Source organism: Canis lupus, chromosome 7 (genome assembly GCF_048164855.1).
Source record: "Canis lupus baileyi chromosome 7, mCanLup2.hap1, whole genome shotgun sequence".
NCBI classification, from domain to species: Eukaryota; Metazoa; Chordata; class Mammalia; order Carnivora; family Canidae; genus Canis; species Canis lupus.
The window spans coordinates 22,235,413-22,258,616 of record NC_132844.1 but is presented as its reverse complement, the minus strand read 5'-3'; the positions used below and the strand labels follow the sequence as shown (position 1 = coordinate 22,258,616).

Below are 23,204 nucleotides of genomic sequence, written 5' to 3'. Positions count from 1 at the left end.
TTATTTGCCTGAGAAGCCATTTGGCTGAGCTGAAAGATCAATTCATATATTCACAATACCTTGCCCTAGTGTTGATTTCTGCAAGGTCCTAGTTCTCAAAAAATACAGTACAAGTCTAGGGTGTTCCTAAGAATGGGCTTAGTATATCTGGACATTCAGTGTTGATTGGCCCTTGGCAAAATGGTGGGCAAGTTGTTGGGTCACAAGATTTCCTTCTGAATTTCATCCACAAACCTGCCTCGATCCTGGAATCTGAAAGTCCTTTCCATATTCATGCTGTCTCTGCAAATTCTCCATCAAAATCCTTGAAAGAAAATACATAACCGACAAGTCTACAAAAGAGTGGCAACTTAGTCACACTAGAAGCATTAAGACAGTCTGATACGGTTTTACATGATACCCAAAGCCACCGCTTATCTTTGTGCTCTTTGTGTCCTGTCCCCAAACATCAATCTAAGGGGTGAATGGAGAATGAAATCCCAGCATCACTCCATTTACCCAGCCCTGCATCTTGGACAGGTTTGGATTTTCCTGGAAGCATGGGTTGCTTTCTATAATTTATTGCCCATGGAGGGTGCCTGTGGCAAATTTGCACAAAAATGTCTCAAAAGGGCAGCCCGGTGGCTCAGCGGTTTAGCGCCGCCTTCAGCCCAGGCAGGGCCTGATCCTGGAGACCCGGGATCGAGTCCCACGTCAGGCTCTTGACATGGAGCCTGCTTCTCCCTCTGCCTCTCTCTCTCTCTCTCATGAATAAATAAATAAAATCTTTTTTTTAGAAAGTCTCAAAAAAGTTAGAGCTGGACGCCATATTATTTCTCCCAAAGAAAAAAGAAATAAATGTGTCATTACAGGATTTCTGTTATCATAGATGTTATTTGAATACTAGGGCTCCTAAAATAATCTCAGATTAATCTCCTGTTTAGGAGCTGACTTTGTGCATTTAATTATTAAACAAATATTTGCATGGATTGTGTGAAATGCCAACACTGAACTATAGCTGTGGTTTTAGAATGGGAATTGATAAACTTTTTTTTTTTTTTTTTTTTTTTTTTTACAAAGTGTCAGACGTTAAACATTTTAGGACTTGTAGGCCACAAGGTGCCTATCACAACTACAATTCATAGTAGCAACCATAAACAATATGTAAGTGAATAGGTATGGCTTTGTTCCAATAGAACTTTATTTATGGATGCTGAAGTTTAAATTTCATGTAATAGTCATATGGCACCATTTAAAAATGTAAAAACGTAATTCTTAGGTCAAGGGCCATATAAAAATCGACTGTGTGGGCTGGATTTGGCCTATGGCCTCTAGTTAGCCAAGTTCTATCTCCCTATTCTAGGGTAGATTTCAAGTAAGGCCTCTTCCATTCCTGGGGCTGGGGCTGGGCTGGGGCTGGGCTGGGGTCAGGGCTCCCATGGTATGAACATTATAACCCCAGTGACATACTTCTAATACTGCTAGGTGATCAAAGAAGAGAATAATAAAGAGATGACATTTCTAAAAGCCTAATTTCTGTTAAGTTTTAAAAATATTGAGCTGTTTTTAGGTATTAAAGCACATTAAATATTACCATTGAAATGCAAGAAGAGATGACTACGAATTGAGAGCTACCCACTCAGGAATCATACTAAGTGCAATACAACTGCTGATTTTTCTTTGGTATCAGCAGAACTCTTTCACTCACTTATTTACTAATTGCTTGAGCAAATACATATTGAGTGCCTACTGTGTGGAGGGTCCATGAGGATGTCAAAATGGAGGAAAGTGCAAATCATGGGGGGGGCATGGATGAACTAAATCTTGAGAGTTTGCAGAAGCAAAGCATTCCAGAGGCGGAGTGGAACAGCTACAGAAGGCTGGGAAACAGCTGCCAACAGATGACCTGGCTTCTGAGTCTGCCCTGTGAGCAAATGTGGCATGTACCCTAGGAGGGGAAGAGGCGGAGCCCCGAGTGACAGCAGAATGTGAAGAGCAGCTCATAGCCACCCACCAAAGCATAGCTTTCAAGTGTGCACATGGGGCTTTTAGCCACAGAAAGCGAGATCTTAGCAGATCGATCTTCTAGGATGAAGGACAGTTATACTTTATATGCATATTTGGCGGTGAACATAGACTCAAATCTTTCTCTCTATCCTCCTGAGATTTCTATATTTTTAACAAATACCTCTTCCCATCTGTAGTTGATTCATTGCTTTTTCCGCTATGCTTGATGCATTCCTTCATTATTTCCAGGACAGCTACTTTGAAGTAACACCCTATCAACACCCCCACGCCATCATTACCACCACCTCACACATAGATAGAATTCCCCGAAAGAGAAATTATAATTGCATCTTGATTTTTGCAATGGCAACATTAATTGAACTGAAAAAGATAAGAATTAATGTGACTTATTAGAGTCATGCGGAATTCTGGCACAATTTCCTCGCAGAAATGAAATGCATCGGGAAGAAAAAATTATGCTGGTTCCAAAGTGCCTAAACATCTGGATGGAACCTGAAACATGAAAAATGAAGTCAACTTCCAGATATTTTGTCTTCTGAATGACAAGCATGTTATATTTACTGATTTAGCTGCCTTAAAACCAACATGAAAATCTATCTAGAATAAGGTAGTGACACAAATGTATTAACTCTGACATTTGTGGAGGTGTTCATATTTCCAAGGTTTTTTTTTTTTTTTCCACATGCTGTATTTTACTAAAACTTCATAACTACCCAGAGCAGTATTACCATCAATTCTGTTTTATAGGTGTAGTGACTTAGGGCTAAGGTGTGAAGGGACCTGCTCCAATATAGGCAGGGGCTTTGATTTCAGTCCATCCAAATCAGACACTCTTCCGGTCATACTGCATTATCTTTATGCCTGAAGAAATTGCACTAAGCTCCCTACGTGAGGGTGGTTAAAGAAACAAAGCAGCATAAGCCACAGTCTTTGATGGATTGCTGTTATTTGCAGTCTTTTGTCGAGAACCTCGCCTCAGTACCCTCACAAACTCTCTGCAACCCTCCACCCCAACATGTGAAAAGCAGGCCAAGATTTTCTACTTTTGCTGCTATCTCCCCTCTGCCAAGAACTTCAGTGATACTCATGCCGTTTCAAGTTTTTGAATATCAGAATGTTCAGCAAAGCCAGTGTCTCCTATAGTATTAGGCAGACCGATCCTTCGCATTTGATGTAATAATTTATCATTATGGGCAGATGTATAATTATTATCATTCTTAATGAGACAGAGATACAAATTTCATGTTTGATGTAGTCCTGCCAAATAATTTAACGCGGTGCGGTTTAAAAAGTGGCATGGGTCATATATTTGGTTAGTGGTCTGTGAGGGAAACTGAAGTCAATCTGGTTGCAGCCCCAGCAGGATGGGGTATCCTACAGCCTTGTGTGAGAGTGTTTATTTTTTCAAAATGGGAAAACATGTTCATGAGAATGTGGTGATGCTTAACTGCTTTCCAAATCTAGAATAAATATTTACCTAGAGAAAATTCTCCAAACATTGAGGTGACTGTCTCCCTCCTGAGCCAAAAAAACACATCACACCATGGGCTGTAGGCTGTTGGGGAAACTCAGCTAACCAGAGTTGGCCCTTTTATGCACCTTCTTGTATCTCTGCTGATACCTCCATATTGACATCCTGCAGGCTCTCTTCCCTCCCTTTCACAGGCTTAGACAAAGAAGATAAAAATCTTCATCAAAACAGGGGCAAATCAGGTCCAGGGAAGATGCAATGTAGGTTTTTTCCCCCCAGTCTTCTCCATTCCCAAATCCTGAATTCCACTCTCTCCTCTGAGAAGTCCAAAAGCTCATGGCTGGTAAAGACATGGAATTAGGTGGCCTACCTTCCTGTGTAAGTGGAGATGTTTTCTGGAACAAGTTGGGCTTTTGTTTGTTAAGTCATCGATTCACTCAACAAGCATCTGTCTACTATAGAGTGGCAGGTGTGCTAAGCACAGGTGTCTCCAGGTAGCACCCCTAACTTGAACAAGCAAAGTTAAACAATGGAGATATGTTAAACAATTAAGATAGAGTATGATGAGAGATGTTCTTGGCACTATTAAACAATATGGGAGGCAAATCCAACCCAGAGGAAGGAGAGTGGGCAAGGATCCTTGGACGAGGCAAAGGCATGCAGTATTAATGAGGGACTTCTGACTGCTGGTCCGCAAAGCCCCTGAACTGTCACTGCCCAAGTCGGTAGAGGGAGCTGTCACTATGGCTGTGCCTCCAGCGCTAGTGCTTTTACGTCTGGGACCCACAGAAGCCACCATCTCTCTCTGATCTAGAAGCTCACGGACACTGGGGTATTGAGTGAGCCTTGGCACCGAATAAAGGCTGCTCTGTGGAACCGGATTGCTGCTCCCACCAATCCTACCACTTTATTCTGTGCTCGCACCTGCTGCAAAGCTGATTTGCTGATTCTGAATGATGACTTCCCACCCCTGCTCACGCTGCCATCTGCTGCCTGTGCCACCATCAGAGAAGCTGTGTGCTGGGATTTCTCCCCAAGGAAAATCACTCTCTGAGTTTTCCAGTAGCTGTTTTCTATTTGGAATCTAGCAGTGTCTGGCCAGTGGAATCTCCTCCTGCTTGAAATCAGGAGAAAACCCAAGGGGTGTGGGAGGGAGGAAGCCTGACTTCTGATCCTGAAGCATTGTCTTTGGACATCATTTGTGTGGTTTGATGCTCCCTTTCCAAGGATAAATTTGTTCTCAACACTGTGTCTTGGTCTTTCATAGAGATGAAACTCTAACAGCTCTGTGAGCCAGTCCTCCAGATCGGTACAGACACAGTGGGAATCTTGTAAAGAACACACTCCAGAATGAAGGTGTCAGAGAAGAAAAAAAACGAGAAAAAATGCAGGACCACAGGGCACAAAATGTTAGCAGGGGAACAGGATCATCCCTCCCTAACTTAACCCTCCCATACCCTAACATTCCAGCTTCCCTGACTCAGTTTCTAGACAACGCTTTGCCCAAAGAGTTGGGAATGGAAACAAAGTGGAATGTCTGGAGGAAACCCATTTCACTCCTTGAGTCACTGTGGAAACTGATGAGAGGCTGCTTTTAGCCATATGAACAGAAAGAAGGGTGCACAAGATTCGGCAAACCGTGCACCTTTCGGGGTAATAAGAAAGAACAAACATGGCTAGCTAAGGGGATTTTTTCCTCAGGAGATTTATTTTTTTTGCTAGGAGAATCTCTGGTCCCCAGTGAAAGTTCAAAATAGTGTGGCATTTAGAAAATTTCTACATTTATCAATAATTTTTAATTTAATGCTAAAAGATGGCTTGTAATTAAAAATCAATGAATGCTTTTTAATAAAATATTTATATATTTTTGTTCCTGATGGTTCCTATTTCCAAATATCTGGAAGCCCTGGCTTGGGTGACTCCTCTCGTTTTAGAATTGATCTCTTTTAGATTCCTCTGAATATTTTAATTCCTCTGGCACATTTTAGATGCACGATAGGTATTTGTCGAATTATATTGAATAAAATTTGGAATTATATCCGTTAACAGCTTAAACCCCTGGACATTTAAGGAAGAGATCATAGTATCTCAGTGATGTTTCAGCTGCTAAATAGGAGCATCCAGCCTGGACACAATTGCTGTCTTTTTATTATTTCTCATTTTGATGCTTTTTATATGCTGTTGGCTATCTAATTAGTACCTCCTGTTGGGAAATATTTTTCTTTAGCATAGTATCTTAATAACCATCGACGTGGCTTACTCAGGGTTTCCTAATGCTCAGCATGACCAGGAATTGTAATGTGGTAAATATCATGTGAGTGAAGTGACTACATTAAAAAAAAAAAAAATCTATCATTGACTGAATTTTTTTTTACCTGTTATTTAGACACATTGATTATATATAGTCTGTCTCCCTTGAGAAATATGATTTCTGATAGATGGTGACATCTTTTCTTTTTTTTTAAGATTACATTTATTTATTCATGAGAGACACAGAGAGAGAAAGGCAGAGACACAGGCAGAGGGAGAAGCAGGCTCCATGCAGGGAGCCCGATGCAGGACTTGATCCTGGGACTCCAGCATCGCACCCTGGGCCGAAGGCAGGCACTAAACCACTGAGCCATCCAGGGAATCTCCTCTTTTCTTAAAGATTAAAATTTGAAACAAAAATAAGACCCTTTAAAAAAATCCATATCTAAATTTGGAAGGCAGGGGTTTTTTCATTTTAAGCCCATTAGTCCATTTTCAGCAGTGCCTTGTTTGATTAAGTTCATTAGCCTAGGTATGCGGGTGAAAGTCATTGTAACTGAATTAATATTGTATAAAACAATTATTGTTTCTTATCAGTTTCTCTTTCAATTTGTTCACCTAGCTGAATATTTCACTATTAAAGAACAAATCCAAACACAGGTTTCATCTTCTTGGGCAGTGTTTAACATGAGAGACTATATATTTTTGGTGTATTTCAAGTTATGGGTTTTTCTTTATTTTTTTACAATATAATTTTTATTTATACAGCCATTATTTGAACAATGTATTGTTATATTTATTTGTTTTATCACCTTCCCTTCACCGTTTGAAGACTTAAAAGCTTCAAAGCAGCTCATAATAGCACACACAATGTTATGTGATGCATACTTCATCACTTGGCAAAGTCATTAAGAATCTGCCAAATTAATTCAATGCTGATAAATTCTGGAAAGATAGTGAATGGCTTTTATATTTGGAAATTTCTGCCATTCGTAATTTTGAGCTTTTGGGTCACCATGCCATTTTTTCCCAGTAGGATAAGAAATCATAGTGGCAGGTAAGAGTTTGCAAATGGCTGATTATAGTCAATTCCTGATTATACTTGGGGGAGTCATTGCTGATTATCTTCTGCAAATCTTGCTTTCAAATTCTATTGACATTCAAACAGAATGGGCTATAAAGTCATTTGTGGTTATTACTCAATACCTTTTGTCTAATTTCCCTTCCCCATGTAGCCTATCACCCAGCAGGAGATCTTTTATGCCAAAACACTTAATTACTTCCCCCAAATCAGTGAAGGTTAAAAACAAGACAAACAAAAACAAAACCGACAGAAAAAAAACAAATATAGCATATTTATAGCCTTTCACCCTGATTCATGATTTATTTTTATCTGTTTGACTTTAGGCTACTTGCAGAACAGAAAGGACTCTGCAGCTGTTTTGAAGGTACAACAAAAATTTAAGATATTACCTCCTATCCTATTCTTAGGGCCCCACCATATTGGGGGTGGCTGGGGGGTGGTTTCTAAGACCACAATTTGAGGAAGAGAGATACTGTGCCTACCACACATGCTCCTAAGCCTTGACGTGTGTGAAGGTGCTGCTGTGTATGTGTGTGTATGTAAAGCTGTGATGCTACAAGGAAGCAAACATTTCTGTGTGTCTGTATGTGTATGAATATGCGAAGTTATATGCATATGTGAAAATAAATAAAAGACAAATAAAATAATGCAATTAAATGCAATCCATGCCCTCTGTGTGCAAATGATGAGGACCCATAACCTTCTATATTCTTACCCACTATCGAATGCTTGTTTTTTTGTAGATCTAGAGTAGATAAAGCCCACTGGATAAATGTAAATCTTTATTTTCCCGTACCAGAATATTTTTCCTCAAATGAATTCTATTTTTTTTCTTTGCAGCTGTGAAGCTTTTCTGGATAAAGTTCTGGGACATCCTCCTGACTCAAAGGTAAGCCTTTTATTTTTAAATGAAACTTTGTACCACCAGCCCCGCTCATTACAAAACCAAAGTGTTCTGTGTTTCTCTCCTTTGCGGTATTACACATCATGAATATCCCATGAATCTTCCTATGAGAGGGGGGAATTTCCCCACTTCTTTGTCACGGCTTTTGCTTGTGGAATTCATTGTTGGTTCGGATGCAGTTATTGCTGCTGACCTCCCCCGCTCCCTGTTTTTAGAAGCCCTGTGCCACCCGTAGAAGGCAATGCTTTAAGTGTGTTTCTACTTCACCTATGAGAAGATCTAATATATTTCATCATTAGACTCCTGTGGAAATATACAATGAAAGTAGGGGATCTGGTTAGTGCTGGAGGCAAAGTACTACTAACTCATCCCAAAAGATTGCTTTTTGATTAAGGGGCTCTTGCTGTAAGGTGCTCAGTCTTTCTTGCAGCTGATATGAGCTGCTATTCTTGGCTATATAACCTAAGTTGAACATTTGATTTTTTTTTTTTAAAGAAACAGCAATTATATTAAGGAGTCCTCATGTGAGATATAATTCCTTGAAAATTTCAAATAGAATTCAATAAGCAGACTCAACATTGTGCCGTAGAGTCAGGCAGAAATTCATAAGAGAGAGAGGATAGTGGAGAAAGGCAGGGGTGGTGCTGCCCAAAATATTTTGTGGGTGAATGGGATCATGTCAAATTCAATTCAGACTAGAAATCGTCCTTGCTGTAAGAAAATGAAAGGTAGTCAAATGAATAGCTGAGCTTAGAAAACAGGGTAACTTTTTTCTTCCCCTTTCACATAACCTGAAGAGTTAAAATAGCTTGCCCTTAGTCTTATTTTTTAATTTTTTTTTTTTTTTTTTTTTTGAGAAGGAGAAGGAAGTGAAAGGGAGTACGGGTAAGCCTAGGACAACTATATAATTTATTGTCCAAAGTGGGACACTTGGAGTTAAAGGAGTTAAAGGTACTCTATTAATAATTACACTGGATAAAAGGTATAAATCGGGGCTCTTGCAGGCAAACAGAGATGTTTGGTGACCCCTGGGAAGTACAATTAATAGGGCTTTATGTCCCTGGTCTTGTAGCCTTGCTGTGACCATGAGCTCACAGTAGAAACATTATTTCTATTGATGGCTTTTTTCCCCAAGGTTTCTGATCATAAACTGTCTGTGGTGTAGGCAATCTCAATTACACTGTGTAGGGGAGGTTTTCTGTTCTTGACATTCTGTTATTAGATTAACACGCATTTTATTGTTTCTTTTGTATATGGGCTTTTCATATTTGGTACAACTGGAATGCGCAAAAAGAGGAAGTATTTAATAGGAGAGCTAAAAAAGAACATCAAAGCCCACTGTTTGAATTATCTCTAACTGTTAGCTATCTTTTGTTCTTCAGAGCCAGTCTATCTATGAATCCTGCCTCTTGTCTTCCTCTAATGATACTGTTTCTCATTTTCACTGAGGGAGAAAGAAGGCAGGAGGAAATTTATTGTGATTGTTTTATAAAAATCCTACCGCTTTTTCCTCTCATAGTAGGGCTTTTTAAAGAATGGAATACACAATTAGTACAAAATCTTGGCCTAACATGATAGCCTTTGATACTTCTCAGGCAAAGTTTGAAACTGAAGGGAACAATTTTAAGCAAGAGCAATTATGTACTAACATTAGGAAAATGTCCTCTTTTTGTTCCATTCATCAGCTCTAAGAGCTTTAGGTGGCAGCTTCCTCTTTGCATTTATTAGAAATAAATTTGCCATGTAAATGACAAGAAAGTTTACTCGAGGAAACTAGAAATCAAACTAAGTTTACTGATTTAAAATATTGTACAGTCAGATTTCTTGCAGGCATTTTAGACACATTATGTTTTCCATAGAACAAGCAGACCAGCCAATAAACCGAAAGTTAGTCATGCCCACCAATTATTAAGAGCTCATTAAATGCTAGACCTTGTATGAAGGCTTTTGCATACTTTACCTCATTTAATCCTTACAGAAATCTTATTATAGGTATAATTTTCACGTAAGAGAAAAAAAGGGATCCCTGGGTGGCTCAGCAGTTTAGTGCCTGCCTTTGGCCCAGGGCGCGATCCTGGAGACCCGGGATCGAGTCCCACATGTCCGGCTCCCTGCATGGAGCCTGCTTCTCCCTCTGCCTGTGTCTCTGCCTCTCTCTCTCTCTCTCTCTCTCTCTGTGTGTGTGTGTGTGTGTGTGTGTGTGACTATCATAAATAAATAAAATTAAAAAAAAAACAAGTAAAAAAAAAAAAGAGAGATGGAAAAAAAATCAAAACTCAAAGAGGGTAAATTACAGGACCAAATTCACTAAAGCTAGAAAGTAAGAAAATGACTTTCAGACTGAGGTTGTACAAAACTAGTGTAGGTATTTACTACTTATGAGTGAGAGAATTTAGGCAAAACTGTAAAAAAAAAAAAAAAAAACTGAATTTAGCCAAAGTGTGCCTTTTGTAGTTAATTTTCTATTTGTATTCTTGAACACTGAATATATATTTGACACACCAGCATTTTTATACTTTAAAAAATCATTACAGAAGCAAAAGGTACGAGCAATGTTAGCATGCGCCTACATATTTCACTTTCTGCTCCTCCTTCAAACCTTGCTTGGACGTCTTCCTTACACATCATGTCTCCCTGAGAGAAAAAGAATGATATCCCAAGACAAGATGTAGCAGCTCTTAACACTTCTCAGTTCATTCTCTGCTCCTATATGACAATTCACTATTCATCTTTCCAGTCATCTTTTTCCATAAAGATCCTGAGAACACCTCCTCCTTCAAAGACCCATCAGTTGGGTAACTCCCATCAATAAGTGAGTGTTGAATTAAGTTGACTAAACTGAATCACCTCTCTCCAGACCCTAGTCTAGCAATAGGACTTCACCATATCCTATATTTAATGTCTGTTCTGACTGAAAGGAAACTGGATATCAGAAAGAAAAGAAAATGTCTAATAAATTCCTACATCCCGTTCTAGAAAATAATACAAATGTATTGATGGCACTTGGGGTAGTGGCTTTTAAGATGGTGACTTAGTGTGTATTGCAAAAAGGTGTCCCCTCTGATCAGGCTAAATGCAAAATGGTGCTTCCTCAGACGGGATGGGGCTCCAGGGTGTTTTGACCCCTCCCTTCACTCCACGGAAGGGCCAGGACTGAGTCACAGATGCCTTGGTGAGCGCTCTCAAGGCCATGGTGTCTTGGAGTGCACTTTTGGGTTTTGTATATTTAGTAGGGAGAAAACAGAAGAAGCCATTTCGTTGGAGATCAAGGGATGTTAATTTGTAAGCCACGTTTCACATTACTTATATTTTGGAGAAAGATAGTGAACAGAATTAATTATAGCATTGCTAATGCTAACAGGATTAACCAATAAAATTTGGCGTCAGTCACATCTGTGGTCAAATCCTGCCTGTGACACTATTTGCTATGTGACTGGAATGTGTTACTTAATTCCTCTGGTCTCATTTTACTTGTCTGGATATGGGACGATAAAGTTCAAGCCCCTGTGTTGGAGGGGAGGATCAGATGCATGAAGGTAAGCTTCTGGTGTGAAGAATGCATTCAGGTTCTGTTTGTTGGTGTAGAATCTAATTATGCCTGCTTCTGATTCTTAAAGATGTGCTTATGTCCTTAGCATATCAGCACAATTGAAATAAGTGAAGGAATGAAAAAAGTAGTACTGTATAATAAGATGGCCAAGAAAAAAAAAAAACGGGCTAAATTGCAGCTTGATAGTGGTAGTCTATGTCACTTTCTGATTTGTATTTTTTTTTTTTGTCTCACAGAAATTGAAGAATGTGAGTACTAATATTTCTTGATGATGAATGTGGTTCATTGCCCTTCATCATGTTGAAGTAGAGATATGTAGGTGGGACGGTATTTCATGTATCAGAATTGAATCAGCATGTCAGTTATACTTAGTCAATAAAAAGAACACTTCTAATAAATAATTTTAATAGGCGTTGCACTTTAAAGCGTAAAGTTATTAGAACGTTTGCCAGGCAATCTGTTTTTTATTTGTACAAGTTAAACATATTCATTTGTGATGAGCACTTTATTTGGTTTATGTCACATCTTTCTTAAGAAAAGCCTTGCTTGTGGAGCTAATGACACAACTGAATTACGCGCAGAGTTAAGTGATAGGAAATATTTCTAAAATACTGCCCTATGGAACTGCTAATAAGTTGATGCCTGTTTTCCATTAATACCTGAAAAACAAGTGTAGCCTGTGGCATTTCAAACCAAATTGTATTGATTACAGTATTTCTTCTATTTTATGCAGAAGAGAATTTTTTTTTTCAGTTGTCACACATCTCTGATTAAAAACTGTGCAGACCCATTTCAAGGTGTACAAAATATTGTTAGAAATATCTTCTGGGCATTCTTTTGAAACTAAGAAACGGGGTAATGTAGTGAAACTATTTAAGACAGATTGTGAAGAACGTGGAATATAAATGGAGATATTCCTAGCTCTGGTGCCTCACTCACACTAGCAGTGCCATCCTTTTTATTAAAATAATGGGGATAAATTTTATGGTCTTGTCCTGTAAGTTTATTAGCATCATTTGCTTATTGCACTGTGATTCTAGTATTTTTCTATAAATACTGTATTACTGTTCCGCATTTGACACTAGAGAAAATGTGGGTTGGATTTTTAATATCAGTGACATTTCTCACCTTCTACACATACATTTTCCTACCTTCGTGGTTCTGATATAACTGGTATGTGAATGCAAAAATAAAAGACAATGTCGGGTTTGCAGGAGATGGAATTAGACTTGCCTGGATGACTGGCCTGCGGATGCAGCGGCGGCTCTGCAGAGCTCGGCTTGCCACTCAGGGAAGCTCCATCATGGGATTACAGTGCTTTTTCAAGCTGTCTGATGAGGGACTTTTAACTCACAACATCTAGGTATTGCAATGCCTTCTTTTCGTCACGGTTGCTAGAAACACATAGCCTTTTGTCAGGCTACAGAATGTTTTAATTCCCAATGCAAATCTGGGTGACATGTTTGTTACGCTAGCGGATATACCTGACAGATCCTATTCTGAGTTTTCCAGGAAAAAACAGACGGCAGCACGTTTGTGGGATATCAATCCTTTTATGTGAGCATAGCATGCCTTTTAGTGATTGAGGAAACCATGTCAAACTGGAGTTGATTTGATATAAAAATAACTTGCAAGTCGTGTTTGTATAATTCCTAGGGTAAGATCATTTTAACAGATCTCGTTGTTAGTTGTAAGAATGGTTTTATGGTTTGGGCGAAGCAGTAAATAATAGCAAAGGCAAATAAAAATAAAGCTTTCATCACACCTTTGTTAACCTAGAGAAATATATTCATTGAGTTTTTGAGTTACACATATGTATACAGACTGTGTAAAGAATTATGGTGTATGCATTCAAATAACCTATAAAACAGAACAATTACATGCACATGTTTCTAAAACCGTAAGTCATGGTTGTTCATAAAAGTATGCTAAGTGTATTTAATATTCAGTGCAAAAATAGATGTTAAGAAATCCTTCCTTGAGATTTAAACCCCATTCTTTACTTATAGTGAAATATGTTGCCTTTAGCCACCCAAACACAGGTTCAAATTCTGGTCACTTGGATGTGAGGAAACTCCTTGAAATGAATTGTTGGTCACAGTGTTTAATAATGTTAGAGGGTTGACTCTGGACACAAAGTCTCCAGGTAATAAAGTTCCTCGGGCCCAAAAGCACATTACATTTTAGAGCACATTGCACTATGTCCCAAGAATAGCCATTTCTGTTTTTAGAATTAAAGGAAGGGAAAATATGAGTTAATCTGGTTTTGAAACTTACTATTTTCCCTAGAACTACTACAAAGATTTAAAAATATGTTGTTTCAATTATAAAGTGTTAGTATTTGCGAGGTTTCAGCAGTGTCCCTCTTTTCCTTTTCTATCTGTTACACCCTTCAGTATACTTTTGCTTCATTCTTAGGTAAGGATCTCTGATTGATTGATTGATTGATCGATTGATCTATTTGAGAAAGAGAGAGGGAGCATGTGTGTGGTGGGGGAGGGGTGGAGGGAGAGGGAGAGAAAGAATCCTAAGCAGGCTCCCAGTCCAGAGTGAGGCCAATATGGAGCTCCGTCTCAGGATCCTTAGATGGTGACCTGAGCTGAAAAATAAGTTGGATCCTTCACCGACTGAGCCCCTTAGGCACCTCAAGGGTTTTTATTTTGAGTGTATCATTCTCAATTTGATGCTTATTATATCAAAGTAGGTGGGAATAGATCAGAATTGAGTATCCTTTTAATCTTTTTCATCAAAAATGCAAGAAGTATATTTGGAGCATTTTCATCTTATTTAAATTAATTGTTGTGCTAGTTCAATTAATATGCTTGAATTTCTTTACTCAGCAAAAGTGTGATAAAACATTTAAATTTTTAGGTGCATCCCTGACTGTGTGGCATGTAAAATGGACTTTATCTTGTTTCAATCTATAGGCTACCTGAATTTATTTCTCTCTTAATAAAGGTTTCAGAAAGACTAAGCACCTTGCCTTATTGCTATAGGAGAGAATATTCTTAGAATCTACAACCTTATTGAAAGAGGATGGTGAATTGGCTGGGGATGTTCTGCTTTATTTTGAATATTTTCACTACCTTGTAAGATATTAAAGTCTATTGTATTATTCTATTGAATTATTTGCTATTGTGAAGATTTGGGGAGTCATTGAAGAAATGCCTTTTGAGTTTTTATTTTTTTCTTTCATATTATAAAGTGCCTGCTGGAGGGCTCAGGTATATCTAGGTTAATGTGTTTCTATTTCAGTACCCAAAAAACAAATGTGAGATCTTGGAAGGGTCATATTCACATCCCGGTTGACAATAATTACTTAGGAGTGAGCACCTGCTTAAGAGGTGTAGGCTCTGCGGTAGAGCAAGGGGAATGGGGGGTGGGGGAGGCTTTAAACAAAAACTTTAACTGTAAAAGAAACAAGTTTTCCTCTGGGAAATTATTCAGAGTGCAATACAAGCATATTTTTCTAATTAAATAGATTAGTTTATGCCTTTGGCATTTAAAAGAAAGTCCTTAGATTCATAGCCTCCTGAGTTATAAGTATTTCCCAGGTTAATTCTCTGGAAATTAAATCTGGCCCTATTTCTTGCCATTTTGTTCCTTTTTTTTTTTCTTTTTTTCTATTCCCATTTCTCTTTTTCACCTCCAGATAATTTCTTCCTCTCTCTTTATGATCTGTCCACCTTCTCCTTCCCTTCCTGAACTCTTCCACCTATGGAAACGGGACAAGCACTGACATGCCCCCTCCATCTTTGTCCTCTAATCAGAATGAACTACCACGAGCCTGTGATCCCATTGGGCTCATTTTAGCCCATTTTTATGTATAGCCCGTAACAGTCTTCTTCAAATAACAGCTGGTTGCTCACATATCCATCCTTGTGACTGCACTTTGAGAATCTTGAAGGCGAGAGTGCCATTTGCTTTCTTCTATCCTCCAAAGTCACATGTTCTTGAACAGAGTAGACACTCAAGAGAGGTCGAACTGAATGTTTGTGGTTAATCCTTACCAATAAAGAAAGCCCTTATAAAATCTGTGAAGAATCATCTTTTTCTTGATTCATATCCTTCTTCGCTTACTTTATCTTTTTACACCCACCTCCTTGTCTCTTGTTCACTCACCGAGATATCCCTAAGTACTACTGCAGAGAGGAGTAGAGAGACCCACACATTTGGAGTGTGTCTGCTGTGTGTGCGCTGCAGGCGCAGGGGGATTCACTGGGCCCCACAAGAGAGCTGAAGAGGGACCAGGACTGAGAAAGAAATTGTATTGTACTAACAAGCAATCATTGGGAAATCATTTTAAGACTTTGACAATAATTTCCCAGCGGTTGGTTGTCTAGAAAAGGGAAGGAAAAGAGAGAGAAAGAGAAAGTGTTTTATACTGAATACCAAATAATTCCATATGACAATGCAAATCAAGTTTGAATGCCAGAAGCGTAGAAATTAAAGCCCACTCAGCCATTAGGTTGTCTGTCTTGATCAAGAAGGCGTGGAGAGTCGTTCCGTCGGAAAAGCAAAGCAAAGGAAATGTAGAAAAGGAATTTGAAGGTGAGAGGCTTAAAATAAGAACATTTTGCCGTTTGTTCCGAATGAAAGCCCCAGCAAGTCCACAACACGGTGCTAATGTATCACTAAAATGGGATAAAGTAAACAAAATGTTAAATCAAGTCTTGCCATTCAACACAGGGGAAATTATCTTATAAAAAGATTAAAAGAAAAAAGGCATTAGGATCCTAAGTAGCATGGCTTTATGAAATGGATCACTTAGAAGTACGGGTTGTGGCTTCATTCTATCTGACACATTGGCATACATACATAAAACAAATTGCTCTGAGTATTGTAACATGCAATTCCAAGGTCTCCTGCTTTGGGTTTGTGTTTTACATAAGTGGTTTCCATGTTTGTGCCTGTACTGATGGAAATTCATTTATAACCTGCTACGCCGGACTTTTTGACTGTCCTTTTTGATGAACGGCTTTTCAGTTTGTAACTTTTGTTTTTCTGAGGTTTCCATGTCATGAAATGCTTCTTCTAGTGCCGCATATTTTAACAGAAAATTGCATCAAATAAGACAACTGGAGTTGAGTTTAGATTAAAAAAACCCAAATCTTTCTATCCCTCCTCCTGTATTTCTTAAACCTTTGGGGGCACTGCCTTAATGGGCACTGGTTTATTTTGCAATATTGCAAAATCTAGGGCCAAAGGAAAATTTACTGAGAAAAATAAATGGAAATTTTCAGCTTTGAAAAAAATAACACAGTTTACTAAGAGATAACCACTGACTAGAGGTGAGAGATTGGCAAGGTGTCAAGGCCAGGGTCAGAGAACCATGTCCAATATTAACTGTTAGACACATTTCAGGAGTGAGGTGGCCAAAAGGAGTCCTTTCCTGGTGTCCTGGTCTTACCACAAGAGGCATGAGACTACATGGAAAAAAAGAGTCCGAACCCTTTCCTTCCCCACATTGGACATGACAGGTGGAAATTCTAGCTTTTGCAAATGACCTAAACACGTTTTTTTCTTCATAGCTGGTTTTATTTATACTTCTCTTCAGTTTATCTCTGAGTGAACTTTGTGGCCTGCCTCTCCGTAAATCTGAAAGACTCAGCTGAAGTCAAAAAGGGTTACCATCAATAGTTCATTTTTGCTTTTGTTTCTTTTGCCTTCGTAGATGTGTCTTGTAAGAAGTTACTGTGGCTGAGTTCAAAAAGGGTGTTGCCTGTGTTCTCCTCTAGGATTTTGATGGAATCTTGTCTCACATTTAGATCTTTCACCCATTTTGAGTTTATCTTTGTGTATGGTGCAAGAGAGTTTCATTCTTCTGCATGTGGATGAAGCTTTTGCACAGCAAAGGATACAGTCAACAAAACTAAAAGTCAACCTACAGAATGGGAGAAGATATTTGCAAATGACATATCAGATAAAGGGCTAGTATCCAAGATCTATAAAGAACTTATTAAACCCAACACCATAGAAACAAACAATCCAATCATGAAATGGGCAAAAGACATGAAGAGAAATCTCACAGAGGAAGACATAGACATGGCCAACACGCACATGAGAAAATGCTCTGCATCACTTGCCATCAGGGAAATACAAATCAAAACCACAATGAGATACCACCTCACACCAGTGAGAATGGGGAAAATTAACAAGGCAGGAAACCAAAAATGTTGGAGAGGATGTGGAGAAAAGGGAACCCTCTTACACTGTTGGTGGGAATGTGAACTGGTGCAGCCACTCTGGAAAACCGTGTGGAGGTTCCTCAAAGAGTTAAAAATAGACCTGCCCTACGACCCAGCAATTGCACTGTTGGGGATTTACCCCAAAGATACAGATGCAATGAAATGCCGGGACACCTGCCCCCCGATGTTTATAGCAGCAATGTCCACAATAGCCAAAGTGTGGAAGGAGCCTCGGTGCCCATCGAAAGATGAGTGGATAAAGAAGATGTGGTTTATGTATACAATGGAATATTACTCAGCTATTAGAAATGACAAATACCCACCATTTGCTTCAACGTGGATGGAACTGGAGGGTATTACGCTGAGTGAAATGAGTCAATCGGAGAAGGACAAACATTATATGGTCTCATTCATTTGGGGAATGTAAATAATAGTGAAAGGGAATAGAAGGGAAGGGAGAAGAAATGGGTAGGAAATATCAGAAAGGGAGACAGAACATGAAGACTCCTAACTCTGGGAAACGAACTAGGGGTGGTGGAAGGGGAGGAGGGCGGGGGGGTGGGGGTGAATGGGTGACGGGCACTGGGGGGGGGCACTTGACGGGATGAGCACTGGGTGTTATTCTGTATGTTGGCAAATTGAACACCAATAAAAAATAAATTTATTATTAAAAAAAAGTGTTACCATCATGGTGGACACTTTTTAAATAGAATGACAAGGCAGCATAACCTCTTCAAAGAGATACATCACTATTTACTTTGCATAAACTTTACTGACAAGCCATTTGCCACCAGTGCAGCACCAGATATCTGTGTACATCAACTGAAGTCGGGTGGGGACAATTCATGCTTCGCTTCTTTCCTACAGCCTTCCCTGGTGGCTGCCCTGTTACATGAGACTTTTTTCTATACTGAGAATCACTGTGATGTATTCTTTTTCTGTAGCACACAATTAATTATAAACAACCATGTACTCTTCATCCAGAGGTTTGCCTTGAAACACTAAGGCAAACCTCTCAGCGCTCATTTATTTGATTCCAGAGGAGAGGTACATATTTGTGTAAAAATCAAGATGGCATTTAATAGGTGAGCAGACATTTGTTGAGCACCTACTATATACCACACCACAAGGTAAGCACTAGGCATGCAAAATCTTCAAAGATGTTGCAGTTTTAGTAGAGAGAACAGATTTATAAATAAAGAAACCACCTGCCACTCTATGTAGTATAGCTAAAAAATACACCCAGTGCTAGAGTTGCCCAGAAATAAGTCAGATGACTTATTACCCTGGACTCAGGAAATGGTACCAGGAAGCGCCCCCTGGAAAATCATATTTCTAAGTTTGCGCTCAAAGAATAATAAGGATATTTGCTCTTGCTGTTTTTTACTTTTTTTTTTTAAGGAGACAGGTAAAGGAAAGACATTCAAGGCATAACCATAGAAGTGTGAAACAGTATATATTTATGTTTAGGAACTAAATGGACTTCTGAATTGCTAAAATATAATTATAGAGAATGGTGTTAATAAGAAGGAAAAAACCCTAGGAGATAAAGCTAAATAAACAAGGCAGAGATGCAGTCACAAAAGGCCTTACATGTCATGCTTGGCACTAGCAGATTAGAATGAAGAAAATCAGTGAAAGCAAGGAGTGACATCTGACAGGGAGAAAGAATACAGAAGTAGAAAAATTTTGGAGGTCCTAAAGCCTGGGGCCACTTGGTATCCAAGCAGGTGGCTTTCTAGGACTCAGTGGCTCCTGTAGGCACCACGCTTCCACACCACAGTACAGGGATTGAAATGCAGAGTTACAATCCCAAGTCATCAAGGAAAGGAAAAATTACGTGCAATAAGCTATGTTTATGAAGTCAGGGAAGTGTGTAATAGAGTTTAGAATGCTATCAAACACTGAGTATTAGAAACAGTGTTTTTTTGGTGCTTAAAGATGTGTTAGTTTATAAATGTATGAATCTTCTTATTCTCTGACAAGACCAACTATATTAGGCATTATTATAATCTATGCTATTTTTTTCATATCCATGTTAGGGTAGTTTTACCTTCTAGAATTTAAGTTCTTTGTTGACAGATAACTCATCTCATACTCCCCTACATCTCTGAAGCCAGTGCTGCAGGTCTTCAATAAATCTTTTAGGGTTATTTCTAGACCATGGCCCAGCACTTTGTCCTACCTTCTGGTTCTTTGCTGACTCATTTATGGCACATCTGAGGATAGTCACTGAAACCTTCTGTGGTTTCTCCTCTAAGAAATAAATCCATTAACTTAAAATGCATATCTTATTTTGCAGAATAATTCGTTTCCCTAAGACATTAACTGGTGGTGGGGAGGATGATATGATATAGGGGAAAAGATTGTCAATTTAGGATCTGGAGAAGCTTGGGTTTGAATACCAGCCACCATTCATTAGTGGAGTGGCCTTAGCCAAGATACAATCTTGATGAGCCTAAGTTTCTCCTTTGTGTAAGCAGACAACAGATAACAAAGACTGTAGAACATTTACAAATAAGAGAAATTATTTCTGTAAAGCACACACACAGTATACTATTTAGCCCAAAGCAGACATTCAATAAATAGTAGTTACTAGTGCTTTAAAGTCATACTTAAAAACATTATGTTTTTAATAACACATTTAAAAGGTACATAAAATAATTTAGAGAAAGACGAGTGATAAGGAAAGTAATTCACCAAATATAAACCAAAGTAACCCTTTATTATTTTCCTTTTTGCCACTGGAATTTAATGCCATTGGCACTTCACCTTGCCCTTGGTCAATAGTTCCTACAATAACCTGAAACCAGATAATATATACCTTTGGTTTCTTCTTTTTTGTTTGTTGTTTTTTTTTTTTTGCAAAATTTAGATGTTTGAATATGGCAAGCCCGATACAAAGTGAAAGAAGAAAGATGCAGCACTAATAGACCAGCAATTTGAAATATAACACTGGAAAGCAATGGAAAAGTAGGTTTCTTAGAACATGGAAGAGTTGACAGGGGCTTAACGTCCTGCAAGGAAAGACAATGACTGAAAAATCAGTTCTCAGAATATAGATGTTATAACAGCAAACTTATTCTAAACATGTTCCTTGTATTTTTCAATTATACCTGTCACAAATTCAAAATTTCACAATTGCAAACCTTCTCTTTTGTCCCCATTTTCTGTAGGATCACAGGACACTTTGTGAGCAAGATTTGTCTCTTTTCTTCTGGTCTCTTCAGCAGAAATGCATGTTTGTGCCTGCATTTCCAGAAGGCTATCGGTGTTTTGTTTTGTTTCGACATTGATGATTAAGAAATGGCAATGACACCTAGGCTCCTTTTTCCTGGTCAAAAAGAGCAAAGTACATATTAGTAGTGACTGCCTATTTTAAATCCCCTTTTTCTTTGTCTGTCGACCTGTCTATAATCATCAGAGTGGAAAATAACTTTGAAAGCTCAAGCTCAGGGGAAAAAAGGAGCTTTCGTGCCTCAGTACGGCAGAAGGACTGGTAGTCAGGAGAGTTGCCTTTTTGAAACCTAAGTTTTACCCAGTGTCTGCAGAGTTCTACAAAATGCACAACCACATGTGTAAATCCCAGATTGGTCTGCTTGACCTGCAGCTTTTCCTGTGAATTTTGTCACATGGATAGCTAGGGAGAGAAGAGGTGGTTGGTCAGTCATTAGTAGAGAGAAGGAGAGGAGAAGAGGGGAGGGCATCAAAGGAGAGGGGTGGGGAGGGTAGGGGAGGAGAAATGTGCTCCAGCCCCAAACGTCTAAAACTGACTTCTGGCCACGTTGGACTTCAGTTTCATTAATGATCTCGATCTGTTTGCCTCCCTCAGCAAATCCACTGTGTATATTTTGGGCATGAGAAATGGTGCTTTCCGTTTGCCCTGGTTTGCTTCTCTTTGGTTTCCCTTCCATGCTGTTCATTCTGTCGGCCGTGCCAGACACTGTGAAAATACCTTAACATTCTTTTCAGGCTTTGAAGACTTTTTTTCTTTTCTTTTCTTTTTTTTTTTTTAATGTGTTGAGCTTAATCTTTTCCAGCTTCTTTTCTATTAAGGGTGTAGGAGGGTTCAGTTATTTTTCTTTCTATTTCTTTTCTCCTGCTGCTGCATTTGTAGACACGCTGTCTCGTCGGTCTCCACGATGTGATGTATTATGCATGCCCTTTCTAGTGGGATTGGGGTGGGAAGAGAAACAAAGAGATGGCGAGCTCTGAGAGGTCACATACCCTGAGGAACGCCCACTGATGACAATGCTGGCCCACCGCGCTGGATGATCTCGAGGACCAAGCGGGGGTGGGAGTCAGAAAAAGAACATTTGTTTTCTTTCATCCAGGAGCCTGAATGAAGAGCAATCTTTCTGTTTGTTACAGTGATGGGTAATTTGGAGCACTTCCCTTTGCATGAAGAAATTTGCTATTCTAATCAAAATCTCGTCCCTTTCTACAAACCATTATAAGATACTTATGAAAATAGGCAGATTCAGATTTCCTGTTTGAATCTTTGTCAGCTTTCACTTTTATGCTCATTTGCAGAATCACATAACTATGAAAGGCCAATTAGTTCTAAGTCCCCAGAAAGTGACAGGATAAATTGCTTTCTTCCTAGCAAATCAAGAATAATATTGCGGGTGCAGTGCAAAAGTGTCCACCCAGAGATTTCAGTTCATTTTATCAATCTAATAGAGTGCTTTCGGCCTGTCTTCTGTGACTGGTGCTTCCACTGTATGCTTTTCTGTCCGAGTTCTTAGAGCATACTCCTCTATACTTCCAAAGGTAGGATCAATCCATACATTTGAGCCGTGCCTCGGTCGAGATGCTTAGTGTGGTATACAGCGCTGCCTCTAGTCAATGCTTATTTGAGTTAAATCAAAGAATTCGTAGAATTCTCTTTAGTAATGTTGGCTATCACCAGCTTGATACCCCTTCATGCAGTGTAGCGGGCATTTAATTTTTTTTTTCCACAGAGGGTGGCTGTGATAATGTGACTGTCAATTGCAATCGCTATGCAAATATGATTGGAGACCATAGCATAATTGTAATTTTCAAAATCAAGCTGTCTCAAAAGAGATTCAGCCGATTATGGCTTTTCTGAGATACTGCGCCTCCTGAACGCACATATGTGAAAATTGCTTCCTTTCCCTATATTTCTCTCTGTGGCTTTTCTCCACTTTTTGAACACTTTTATTCCAGGTTGCCCTGAGCCAACTCCACCATGCTGGGGAAGCTCAGGGCACCCAGGGGGCAGGGCACAATTTTTCAAGTTGTAAGGGAATTGCTGTTATAGCAGCCATGGATGGTCATGCCCTCTCAGTAACACGTCTGGGAGTCAAGGTAAGTTTGATCCCTGAAGGAGCAGGGCATCTCTCTTGTTTCACAATCTCAGGATTTTCACTGAGAGGACCTTTGCTATTTATTCATTATTGCCGGAAGTAGTATTCTTGGTGCCTTATAAATGAGGGCATAATAGCAAGGGACTTAGAATTAATGTTGAATCATTTTGTTTTCTTAAGTGGCATTTGCTCGTACTGAAAAACAGTGAATTACTAACAGTTTCTTGTTCACATGTGGCATGTATTTTGATATAAATGGATTGTATTCAATCAGTGATGTTATAGTGAGCAGCATATTTATTCACAATAACCAGATAGCTAGGCCACAGCCCATTTATTGTTGTTGTTTTCAGGGGAATGGATGCAGGATATTTGAGTTTTGTTCTGGATTCCTGTGGAGTTATATACAACATTTATATT

General features: G+C 39.0%; 1 long non-coding RNA gene across 1 annotated transcript in view; it reads left to right on the top strand.

The window, feature by feature from the left end:
- Positions 1 to 23,204, top strand: part of LOC140636248 (uncharacterized) — a 51,363-nt gene that overhangs the window by 2,479 nt on the left and 25,680 nt on the right. The window contains exons 3-4 of the long non-coding RNA XR_012033547.1: positions 7,136 to 7,176; positions 7,653 to 7,701. This is a non-coding gene — a long non-coding RNA (uncharacterized lncRNA). The remainder of the gene's footprint in view (positions 1 to 7,135; positions 7,177 to 7,652; positions 7,702 to 23,204) is intronic.